This window comes from Microtus pennsylvanicus, chromosome 21 (assembly GCF_037038515.1).
Source record: "Microtus pennsylvanicus isolate mMicPen1 chromosome 21, mMicPen1.hap1, whole genome shotgun sequence".
NCBI lineage: Eukaryota > Metazoa > Chordata > Mammalia > Rodentia > Cricetidae > Microtus > Microtus pennsylvanicus.
This window is the reverse complement of record NC_134599.1, coordinates 29,747,543-29,761,163: the sequence shown is the minus strand read 5'-3', so window position 1 is coordinate 29,761,163 and position 13,621 is coordinate 29,747,543.

Here is a 13,621-nt window from a genome sequence, read left to right as displayed (position 1 = left end):
GTTGAAATGAGTTGGTCAGGGTGAAGGTAGGTGGGAGGGACTTTCTAAATACAATAGACGATGATAGCTTACAAGACAGTGGCAGCAAGTGTTTACCATGGGAAAGAGAGTTAGTCCTTAAATATGTGGCACAGTCTCACGAGTAGGTCTTGACAAGTCTGTGTGTGCCTTACAAGTTTGCCAGCAGATGTTTCAAATATACCCTGCACTCATCTTTCCTTATTCCAGCACAGGTTACCGCAACTGACGCGAGTCTCGTATCAGTTTACATTCTATTGGCTAGAAATTCAGGAGACCTTGTCTAGGTATCTCTTGAAGATTTAACAAGGCAACACTCAAAAGTTGTGACCAGACTATATTCTTATCTGGAATATGAGTGTTTCTCGGGATGTTTGGTAGCACTCAAATTCTTGGGCACTGAGGTCAGAAAGTCCCTTTCATCCTGCAGGCCACTCAGTCGCAGACATACCTTTTCATATAGGAACTCTGTCTTCCAACCAATAGTAACTCAAAGCCTTTTCATGACTTGAAGCTGTCAGAAGTCCTCTCTTGCCATGAGACACCAAAAACTCTGATTTTAAAATGTATCATGAATTCTAATTAGTCTTAATAATAAAAGCCCAGCGTCATATATTGGGGTTAATGCTGAATATCAGGGAAGCAGAGTGCTCAGCCAGTCGAGTTCTTACCTCTACCAATGCTCAGACCAAAGGGGCAATCCTATCTCTACAAATCCTCTCTACTAAATCTGAGATTGACTCTCAGACTGAATCCTAAGACTGCATTCATCTCTATGAATCCTCAGACTGCATGTGAGATTCTGTCTCCTCCCACCTTATATTTCTCTCTCTTCCCAGCCATATCACACCTGTCTTCACCTCCCTGAGTGCTGAGAGTAAAGGCATCTGATTGCAAATCCTGAAATCACTTGAGCTCTGTTTCTCTTTTAGACTGATTAAATATCATGTAGCCCAGGGTGGTTTTGAACTCATAGAGATCATTCTTCTTCTGTCTCCTGAGTGCTAGGATTACAGAAAGTGCCACCACTGCCTGGCCTCTATAGCTAACCAGCAGCTTAGCTGTACACTCTGATCTTCATACAAGCTTTATTTGTTAGATTACAAAGAAAATACCACTACATTAAAGGGCTTACTTATTTTTAGATTTTTTTAAGAAAATCCATATTGATTTCTGTAGCATCAAGAAATGAAGGATAAGGGAAAATGCAGAGGGGACATGCTCAACAAACAATGGATACTTACATGAAAATCTCCTTACATAAAATAATGCCATGTGCAATGAATGTACACAATGAGAGTTGAAAAGAGTACAATAGAATTAAATTAAAAAGCTCATCTAATTGATATTGAAATACTTGGGTACCCTCCATATCTTAAACAGTTGGAATCAACTGATAGTAATCTCAACCATATCTCCATGATTTTGTCTTATAACTAAATCATGAGATTCTTACCCCATCAAATCAGGAAAAACAACCATATAAGGAATGATACTGACAGAATTTTTAGATATTTGCCTACCACATGTCTCCTAAAACATCGATGAGTAAGAATTATCGATTTTAAGCTCAATAATACACAGCAATATTTTTTATTTTATTTTCAAAAAACAAAAAAACTGTCTTTTTAAATTTTACATAGCAATCCCAGTTTCCACTCCCTCCCCTCCTCCTGTTGCCTCCACCTCCCCCTCCATTCCATCTCCCATCCACTCCTCATTGAGGGTAAGGTACATTGCTCTGAGGAAGGACCAAGGTCCTACCTATGATGCCTAGGCTGAGAACATGGTATTTCTCCAAAGAGAATGGGTCAGTTCAAGCAGTAGGGATAAATCCTGGTCCAAGGACAGTGGCCCTGCAGTCTGCCCCAGCCATACAACTGTCACCTACTTTCTGAGGGCCTAGTTTGGTCCTATGCTGGTTCATTCCCTGTCTGGCCAGAGTTGATGAACTCCTATTAGTTCAGGCAAGCTGATTCAGTGGGTATCCCCATCATGGTCTTGACCTCTTTTCTCATACTCTCATTCCTCCCACTCTTCAACTGGACTTTGGAGTTCAGACCAGCACTCTGCTGTGGGTCTCTGCCTTTGTTTCCATCAGTTGTTGGATGAAGGCTCTATGTTAACATTTAAGATAGTCGTAATCTGTAGAAGGAGCCTACCTATGTTCTGACCTATCAGGCCAAGCAGTTTTCTTTATTAATCAACCAATGAAACAACAGATAGATAAAGACTTTTCTGAATCAATAATCTGACTACAGAGCGAGCCCAGTTTGGGCACCCTCTCCACTATTGCTTAGAGTCATCCTTGTAGATTCTTGTGAAAATCTCCTAGTGCCAGGTTTCTGCTAGCCCCATGATGGCTCCCTCAATCAAGAAACCTCTTTCCTTGCTCTCCATCTCTGTTCTTCCCCCATCTTGACTATCCCATTCACTCAAGTTCTGCTCCCCCTCCCTTTCTCCCCTCATTCTCCCCTTCTGCCCTCCTTCTTCCCCCAACCCCATGCTTCTAATTTTCTCCAGTGATCTTGTCTATTTCCCCTTTCCAGAGCGATCTATATATGTTTCTCTTAAGGTTCTCCTCGTTACTTAGCTTCTCTGGGGTCGTGGACTATAGGCTCCTTATCCTTTGCTTTGCCAAAGGAGCAGGCTAAGAGAGACCTCAGTGGCTCCATGAAACTCAGACAAAGCACTGTTTTAAAGTTTACTCAACAGAACAATGTTTTCATATAGCCAAGGCTAAACTGGTAACCGTATCCCAATTTATTGATGGAAGAGTAAAGTTGCAATCACAATTACAAGCTAGTCATTAACAAATGAAAGATGGGGTAAAGAGATGACTCAGAGGTTAAGAGTCCATGTTGTTTTTGTAGAGGACCAAGGCTTCGTCCCCAGTATGCACATGCTGGCTTATATCCCTCTATAACTCTAGTTCCAGAAGATCTTTTGCCCTCTTCTGGCCTCTGTGGATACTGTATACATGTGGTGCACATAAGTAGAAGCAAACATTTATTCATATAAAATAATAAAGAAATCTTTAAAAGAAAAGCAAATAGACAATGTTTAGTATATTACCTATAAGATAGTTATCAGAGAAAACAAATATAAAAGATTCCAGATTTAATATCAATCTTTCAAATCTTCTTTCAGAGAAGTATATAGTGGTAGAGCAAAGGGAATTAAGAAAATATTTTAAAATATCACTAATGCTTTTTCCATCTGGAGATAAAGTGAATGGACAGGCATGTGTAGAAGATCATGGAAATTTTCAGGTAATGGCTTCCAGGCAAATATAATCTTACAGCTATTCAGTAGCTTACAGGCCACATGTCACTATGTCTCATCATTTGCTTGTTCCAAAATAAGAGGTTAACTAGGAGGAAGGCCTATGCATTCCTGCAATAATAATAATAATAATAATAATAATGAACGAAAAGGAGAAAATGCATTATCTGTACAAAAAGGATTGTAACCTTGGAAGCAGCACCATAGCCTAAGCAAAAGCTCTCTGCAATTGAACACTGCCACAGAAAAGAATTGCCAGTTCATCTATCAGCTCACTCAACCAAGAGAAAAAAGACTTGGAAAACTCCTAAAACAGACCTTCAGAGCGGGAAAATTAAATACCTGAGGATGATTATATTATATAATTTCCATGTGCTACATTCTGATTTAGAATTACAAAAAGTATGAGGAAGAGGACATCCATAAGAACACAAGACGCAAAATCCCTGGATAGCAGTACAAGGGTTCCTAAACAACCAAAGGAAAAAGAAATACCAAATCCATGTACTAAGCCTCCCAGAGTCCTTGACAGCATATCCAGTTTCCTGAGCAATGCAATTCCATGAATATCAGTTTTCAAACCTCTGGCACCTTGCCCCTGACCTCCACATACATGCTCCAGAAAGTATGTGTTCACACAAATGCCCACATATAAAATAAAGAGAAAGCCCTGAAGTTACTTTTTAGCACTTATGTGAATCACCAGTAGGATTGAAGATGTGAAAGTGTAACAATCCAAAGATGGAGAAGAGGTAAATTTGTGCTGAGGTGAACACATCCTCATTGCCTTGCCTGCTCCAAGTTCTGCATGTATTCAGGGGTCATGCTCATTTGACATTGAGAAAATAGACTGATTAAGATCTGAGGTCATTGTTCAATGAAAGTTCGATGAACAATACATTGTCCAAGTTCTATGAGGCATGGAGCAGAGATTATTCTACATCACATCCTTCTGAAACTGGCTCTGGTGGATATTCAGCAAGTACTTGACAAACTACTTTATAACAGTCTTCAATAATACATTGACCAAGTAATTTTGTTCAAAATTTTAAGTTTTTCCACACTTGCTGAAACACTGCAGAATTTAGATTAAAGCCAGCAGGAACTTCTCAGAGGCAGGAGAGCATGGGCAGGTGCTCATAGGAAACACAGCAGGAGCCAGGGGCTCAATAATAAGATTAATAAGATTTAAGAAACATGCCTAGGACTCTAATTCCATTCCTTTTCTAAAGTGCACATGCAAAACTTTCAAAAGTTTTTCTATATCAGGCACAAAAAAAAATTTCTAAACTCATATGAAAGCTTTTCTATAATTACACGTTTTAAATAAAAATTTTTTCCATGCTGATTTAAGGGAGATTAGAGTTCTATTTTTGTTTCTTTAGTGGCAATTTTATGAACGTCTACTTAAAAAAGTATTTTTTAAACTATACATCTGATTTTTATACAATTTTTGAAGTAAAGTATAATTTACATATACAAATAAAATAAACGAAGAGAGGATAAGACACAGTTTTCACTTCACTCCAGATTAAATTATGGAGCAACCTTCAGTTTTAAAGCTTGGCTCAAGACTCTAAGACACAAAGGAAGGATGAATTGTCCCCCAAAGTCGAGTGAATATGTGGAATAAATAAAACAAAACAGAGTAGGACCAGTTGGAGCATGGCAGAAATTGTGGACTTGGGCAAGCAAGATAGCTCAGCAGGTAAAATCATTTGCTTTGAAAGACTAATAACCTGACTTGGTCCACAGAACTCACAGTGGTAGATAGGAGAACAGATTTCCAAAAGTCATCCCCGACACCCCTCCACACACATACACTAATAATAAATAATTTTCTTTTAATATCTTATTCTATACTTTTATTTAAAGCTTTTCTTTGCAATGTAATTTTATCATATACTTTCCTCTCTCTAAGTTCCTTCCTGCCTCTCTACCTACCCAAATTTGTGACCCCCACCCCCCAGTCTCTTAAAACAAACAAACAAAACAGATTTTTAAAAAGCACAAGATTCCATTGGAGAAAACAGATTGGTCCCCTCTCAACAAATAAGGGCGGAATGTTAGGTTCACTTCCTGTCCTCTGTGCTGGGATTTTTGTCTGGTTTGAACTGTGCAGGTATCGTTTGTACTGCCACAGTTTCTGTGATTTCATATGCATACTAACCATGTTGTGCCAGGAAGACACTAGTCCCTTGGAGCCACCCACCACCTCAGGTTTTACAATCCTTCCACCTCCTCTTCTGCATAGATCCATGAGCCTTGAGTTTGATAAAGACATCCTGTTTAGGAGTGAGACTGCTAAAGGCTCACACTATCTGCTGCACATTGTTCTATTGTGGGTTTCTGCGTTAATTAACATCTACTGGAAAGAGGCTCTCCTAGCATAAAATAGGAAATACCCTGATTTACAGAGCCAACAAAATGTCACTAGGAGATACTTTATTGCTATTTTTTTTTTCTATTTGCAGACTGCAACACCTGCCACTCTATTGATAGCCAGGGTTGATTCTCTTGATCTTCCTGGTTAGGCAGGTGTTCCCTTTCTCTCTCATTGTTCCATGTGGTTTCTGAAGCAGCAGCTGCTATAAGGAGACTAATCTTCACCAAATTGGGGAAACCAGTCTTTGGTCCATGGTATAAAAGTAGAAAGGTGATGTGCTATCTTGCTAAACCTCCAAACAAGCTCTCAAATAGAATATTTTAAATACCTTTAAATATATAAAACAAAACAAAATATTTTGTGTAACAGACTGATCTCAGTTAAAAAAGTATTTAGTAATTAAAGAGTACCTCTAAGGAAGGCACTTAAAATCCTACCAAAAAAAATATATGAAAAAGCATATACAAAGTATACACATGGGTTAGGAGTACAAAATGATTTAATAAAGTTTTGGAAAAATAAAAGGTTTGGCATGTGTTGAAATATTTGAAGATAAAATAGGAACAGCCTAGCAATAAAGTAAGAAATGGTTTTTAGATTTTAAGATGCACTAAAAATACCAAAGATCATAAACAAAAGTAAATCTTCACTAGACCTTAGCAGGAACATGGCAGAGCATCAACTACAAAGGGGCATTTGAAATAACCATTTGAAAAGACAACGTTCACTGCAGAATCATAAAAGTAGAAGGCCATATACAAATGTGGAAAAGTTCTGTGTAGTTAGTAATTATGAAATGCAAACTATACTTTTATATGGAAGACTTCTCTGCAGGTTCTAGGCAAACACAACAAAAGCAGACGTGGGAATTTGGTAATAAAGAAGTAATGCAATGGCTTTTCACGGTGAATAGAAAGGCAATGAGCAAAGCCAGCAGATTAAAAAAAAAAAGAAAGAAAGGAAAAGAAAAGAAGAGAGAGGGAAATGTATTGATTCCATTGTGGAAGGAAAGCATTGGAGCTACTTTCCAAAGAATGTTTTTCTGGAGAAAACTTAGCATTTGGTTGTAAACTTATAGTCCTATTGGAAGGAACATGGAGAAATGTCATCTCCTAAGGCAGCCATGAAATAGAACGAGGGGGTTCGGAAGTAAGGCAGGGTGGTACATTCCCAAAGCTTACCCCTGTGATGCACTTCCTCCAGCAAGGTTTCACATCCTTAGCTTCCCCTGATCTTGCCACTCACTGGGAACCAAGTGTTCAAATGCCTGAGCCTCTGGGAACATTTCTCATGCAAACAACCACAGAATGAAACAGGCTTGTGAGTGGGAAATGTTTGGAAAGAGTTCTGCTTTGTTCCGTGCCTTCGTTGTGCACAGTGTTGCTGGAAACCCTTTAGACAGCACAGGACTAGGGCAAGGAGAATATTAAAATCAAGGTGTCTATTAATGAGTTGGTGCTATTCTTAGAATCATTGGCCTGCAGAAGGTTCTCACCTTGATACCACTGGAATTAGTTTCCTAAGTGAGCAAACGGAAGGATCAGGAGCCAAGAGGGCATGAGGATTTTGCTCTACGATGTCTATTTTCTCCAAAAAGCACTTCTGGTATTCATGAAAACGTTCTTTTCATTTTATGGTCATTCTCATTTTGTCTAGTTATGAAGGCTGTTAGTCACACGGCTGACATGTAATATAGGCCCCCAAGGCACTGTGGTTTCTCCCGTTCAGTATGTACCTGAACCAACATGGTACCAAAGTATTCCTAACATCATGAAAAGCTTTGGGGACCATGGCAAACTGTTGTCTGGGTGTTTATAACGGAGCTACTAATTTTCAAACTGCAGTTGATGTTATTATGTGTAAATAGTGTTTCCTATAATTATACAGGTATTAATTTTGGATTTGTATTCACATTGAAAATTTTGGTATGTTGGATTTTGGGTTCTTTATTTTTATGCGAGAGTATGACCATGTCTTCCAAGCCAGCCTCAAACTCATGATCCTCCTGCCTCAGCTCCAAGTTCTAATACCATAAGTGTTTGCAACAATGTTTCTCTTATTGATACATATTTTAAACATGTTAGGGGTAAAAGTAAGTAGAGTACATTTTCTATGAATTTAAGAATACACTAATAATTTGCTCTTGTACTTCGAGACAACTGTCTCCATTTCTGCAATTATATTTCATAGGCACAAAGGAGAGGACAGTAGGGATTATTCATGGGGGATAGCTGGTAACAATAGGGGTAACAGACATGTCTTCTTTAGGGTTTCTATTCTGTCATGAACACCATTGCCAAGAGGAACTTGTGGAGGACAGGGTTTATTTTGCCTCAGACATCACAGTCTATTATTGATAGAATTCAGGGCAGGAACTCAAGGCAGAAACCTGGAGTAGGGAACTGAAGTAGAGACTATGGAGGGAGCTGTTCACAGCCCTGCTCCTCATGGCTTGCTCAGCTTGCTTTCTTACAGCATCTAGGACTGCCAGCCCAGAATGGCACCACAGGTTGACCCATTCGCCAGTCTGAGAGAAGTGTTTTCTCAATTGAGTTTCTCTCTTAACTATAGCTTAAGTTAAGTTGGCAAAAAACAAAAAACAAAACTAACCAGAACAACAGTCATCAACAAAATGCAGTGACTTAACTAACTTTCTGAATAGCCTATCTCTAATTCAGTGATTATATCAAAAATAATTTTAATCTTTCAAAAATCATGATATCTAATTTTTTCCTTAGTCCCTGGAGTGGATTTAGACACAGAATGTACATAGAACTAACACAGCACAATAAAAAGAGTTTTGTAGTCCAACATGAATCTGAAAGACAGGAATATCACATGCCGTTTAATGATTGGTTCTTCTATACTTAGTGTCATCTACAGAACAGATATCCTTCTGAGATTAACTTATCTCTGAGACTTACCCACACCAAATTACCAGGCATGATTCATAGCTAAATTTAAAAAGATAGAGTCAAGATATAAATACACTAAATTCCATAAAAGCACTGGTGAAAAATGATTCATTTACCTACAATTTCTCAGGATAAATTAAAAAATAAAATACAATTGATTCATTGCTATATGCGCTATAGGATTATGCTAGCTAAATTTTGCCTATATTAGCCAAAAATGAGGTAACTAATATAAGACATTGATTGGATTTCCTGGGGGATAAAACCAATCAGTCATCGTAAAAGTTAACTATTATTTGGACACAAAAGAATATTGACTATAAGAAGCTGAAACAACAGAGTAGGCATCATCTTTATTATTGCATATATCTAAATACACTCATAACTTTGCAAACTTTATTTGTAAAAGAATATAAAATAAATCATATGTAATGAAAAGCAACACTTATTCATGATCAAAATTATTTCTCTAAATTACATTGCTATAATTGTTATGTAATTTTGCTATCTCCCAAGTTACTGGAAAAAAAATGAAAGCCTCACACCTTACACATATGTTCCTATTTAATAAAAAAAAAAAAAACAAGAGAAGCTTTGGTGGACTAGATAATCTTCAAGCAAAACCCAATATTTTTAGATGTGCTCTCAGGAAACCTAAAAGCTTTATTTTTGGCAATACGAGTCAACACGCTGTCAGTTACCTCCTCCAAGATGCAATTACAGTGAGCACTAAATAATTCGGAGCTTCCGGCAAGAAGCTGTGTTCAAAACTGTTTCCACAAACCTGTAAGCAAATTCACATCTTGTAAGAGAGCTACAGAGCTAAACCTCATTAACTTATTTTCTAGCAGTAAGGTCATGGTGGGAAATTTGGGCTTTTGTTATTGAATATTACCTTCATGAAGGAAAACATGGAAACTAATTTTTCTACTTCAAAATTGCCAAGGGATTCTTTGTAACCAGTTTGAAAATTTCAGAGATGTGAGAGCCCTTTCTAAAGCCACCTGCGATTTCTTGAAGTGTTTATCTGTAAGAATCTGTCTTATTCTTACTTTATGAATTTGAAGTGCTCGTCATCTATCTAGTTCTTCGATGAATAAAAATGCAGTCCATACTCCAAACATCTCAGAAATGTAGCAGGAGATGTCTAATGCCATTGCCATAGTACATTTGTGGATGCCAAAACAAGGATATAAAAGTTATTGTTTCAAATATCTCAATAAACGTAAGTGGCATCAGTGATAATCCACTTATGCTTTCTACTAATTTTCAAATATAATTGTGATCATAAAACTGGAAATAAAAAATGTTAGAGACAAATTGTTTCAAATGATTTGAGGAAAATATGATTTCCAACTGCAATCATGTGCTAATAATAATGAGGTTTCTTTTTGAGTTGTAGGTACAACACTTGATGAATCTGCTCTGTTCTCTTATGTGATGAAATGTGGTTAATAAAGCTTATACGTATATTAGAAAGGTATTTAAGTATAAACAATCTTTAACATGGAGAGTATTATTTTGTATTGACTACATGAACTAAAATTAAGGACATGTGACTCATAAGTCCTAGAACCTTATTCTGCCTTTCAGCAGAATGATTTCACTGTTCAGATGAACATGTTTCTTTTACCCCTGGTTGCCTAGTCATTCCAGCTCTAACACATTAGGGTACTGCTCAGGAAAGCATCTGGACCAGAGCAGAAAATAGAAAGTGCTATTCAAAGTCAAGTTCGTGTCTGCTTCCAACACAGAACATATGACAGACATGGCGGGAAGCCAGAGAAAAGGTGTATAGCTGATTCATTGTGAAATGGTCTATCTAAGCCCCTGCTGTATTTCACCAGGGGCACCATACATTATATAATATTAGCTTCTTCTTTGAAATACAATATTTATATAGCCTAAAAGCACTGTCCCGCTGATGGATATTTTCAAAAGTGTTTAGCTCTAACTTCATTAATGTTTATTCTTTCACAGTTCCTAGTGCTTTATATTAAAGGAATCAATTAAATTATTTAGAAAATATTTACATTGCACAGCTGCTGGTGTCGGATCCTGTGGCTGTCCAGAGCTATTAAAATCTGATGTCTCCAAGCAGCCCATCTACAAGTAATGAAATTATACAGCCAGCCATTCCTCAGCACTATAATTCAAAGTGAAAAAGTTCTACATAAAATTACTGTATACAGTGCTAAAAGTCCTTTAGCAATAAAAATAGCTTAAACACATTCAAGTTTTTTTTCTTTATCTGTGCTGTCAGTTAGACATTTTCCAGTTTGAGTCCCTTTAAGTTCAAGTATTTGAACACCATCCAAAAGAAAAGGAAGATCAACTTCGTTTAGTACTATTTGTTTCACAAATGAATAAACTATTACAGACAAATAAAATGTATACATTTTTAACATATCAGTAATCTTGGAAGTGCAAATTTGAGATTTAATAGAGTAAAATAAATATTTAACAAAATGTTATATATATGGACAAATAACAATAAAATTATATTATGATTATACATACCATATATAAACTACATATGGGTAATATATATCGACAATCAAAAATCAAACAATAAAATACAATAATACTAGAAAATAATGTGATAAAAATGTCAATATGGATGAATACAAAAATAAATCATTAGATGTAAAATTTAAAGAGGAAGGCTTAGGAGATTATCCCATTTGTAGCATTTCAAAAATACTAAGTTAAAAATAGAGTCATATATTGGCTATATATATACATATATATATATATTCTAAAACATTTTGAAATACATAATTAAGTTATAACTATATTATTTGTAAAGCAATGATGCTAATATGTGGGTGTGGTCTTACATACATAGCAGTTAATAGTGATTGATATTCCCTGTAAATTTGATAGGATATGAAATCACCAAAGAGTGTTTGAGCTGAGCGAATGAGGACACCTGAAGGGGTTATCTAGACTATGTTAGCCTCTGAAATGCCTGTGAGGAATTTGCTAGGTTAAGTTCAGTTGAGGAGGGAAGGCCCACACAAATTGCAAGACTGAATTAAATGGAGAACACAAGTTAAGGATAGGTGTTCTCATGTTTCCTGATTGTAGATGCGAACTTAGCTGCCGCCTCAAGACTGGTGCTGTGACTTCCTTACTGAAATTCAAAATAACCAGTTCACTATGCATATTCTTTTTGCTCAGGATTTTTTTTTATAACAGCAACAGTAAAAGTAACTAAAACAAGAAATTGCTACCAAGAAGTGGACTGCTGCTCTGGTCAAGTGGATTGCGTCACTCTTGGAATCACGTTGCCTTCGGAACTTGTTTGTGGGAGGAATGTGGAAGAGTGTGCAGCTATGAACTACAAATGCCCTGGAGTTATCCAAGTAGCTCTTAGTGGGCCGTTTTGGTGGGAGTTTGAGAGATAAGAATACCACGAGAGATACAGACAGGTGAGGGGAAGCTCGAAGGACTCTGCTAGGAACTGGGACACATGACGATAGTTTATAGATAGAAGATAGTTTAGCCTATCTTCTAGCAAAGAATGCAGCTGTACTCTACATTGAGAACTTGAATGAAGTTGACTTTAAAATTAATAGATTAATTTGTTGTAGGAAGTTTCAAGGCAGCATAGTATTTCAGCTACAATATGGCTGCTGATTCATGCTTTATCCTGGTAGATAGGAAGAAATAGCAAGAGGTGAAGGTCGTGAACAGAGTGTAATTTGGCAAGGTGTGTGTAAGGTTTATAGTTCAATATAATTGTCATTCCTTTTTTGGTTAATTTTTTTGTCCATACTTCTAGGGACTGTTTTAATTTCATTTCTGATGCTGCGATAAAATATCCAAACAAAAAGCAATTTCAAGAAGGAAGGGTTTGTTTAGCTTGCATTTCTGTTACCATCTATCATTGTAGGGAAGTCAGGGAAGGAACCAGAAGCAACTAACCACATAGCATGCACAGAAGAGAAGAACAATAAATAAATGCACACATGTTATTAACTACATTTAATTAGTTAAGTTTCTTCATTATTGTATAGTATTTCGAAACACCCTGGATAGGGAATAGTGCTGCCCACAGTGGGCTAGATCTTACTTATCACATTAGTTAGCTTAATGAAGACAATCCCTCACTGACATACTCTCAGGCAAATACAATATAAAAACCTTTATTGAGATTCTGTTCACAGGTGACTCTAGGTTGTGACAATTTAGCAATCAAAGTTAAGTCATAGGATTCAACCTAACAAATTGATTCCTGATCCATGTTGAAGCAATTCCCTCTGTTTTCTTCTAGAAGCTTCTAATTTCAAGAAAGTAGTGTAAACAAGTTATCCTTGCAAACATAATAATTGTTAAGATGAGCAGTTAAAGAGAAACAGTATTCAGTACTGAGACACAAATGTACCCTGATGGCGAGAACTTACCAATAACAGGTTCAATCTTCCAAAATTACAAATTTATTAATTTAATACATAATTACTTAACTCATAATTTTCATAATGTCTTTCTCTCCTCTGTTCTCTTGATCTAACACCTCCAATGAAACCCTATTTCCTAATATTATTAGTCTAGGGATCACACTCCCTACACATGAATACAGAGAAAGCAAAGGCATTGCAAATGGAGCAGGGTATAAACCTTTAGCACTAAGATAAAAAGCGCTAGAGATCTTTTGTCTAGCATAATGTCTGTATAGTTACTATTATATAAAATTTGCTAAGACAGCAAATTTTGATGGTCCTCATTCATAGCCCTCCACACACAGAAATGGCAGCTGTGATTCGTATTGACTGTGTACATTCACTTGACTCTGCGATGTACAGAGTTTAGAAGCATTAAATATTATGTTGGATTTTGAACATATCCATTTTCATATTTTGATTAACGAGTTTAAAATCAAAAGGAAGCCAACTAGATTAGAAGTTTCTTGGCAACCCAAATGAGGAATTAGCAGAACATGTTACTAATTGTAAAAATTTTACCTCAAAGTGAATTATTGGGCACCACATTTTAGAGTACTGACTACCCTGGT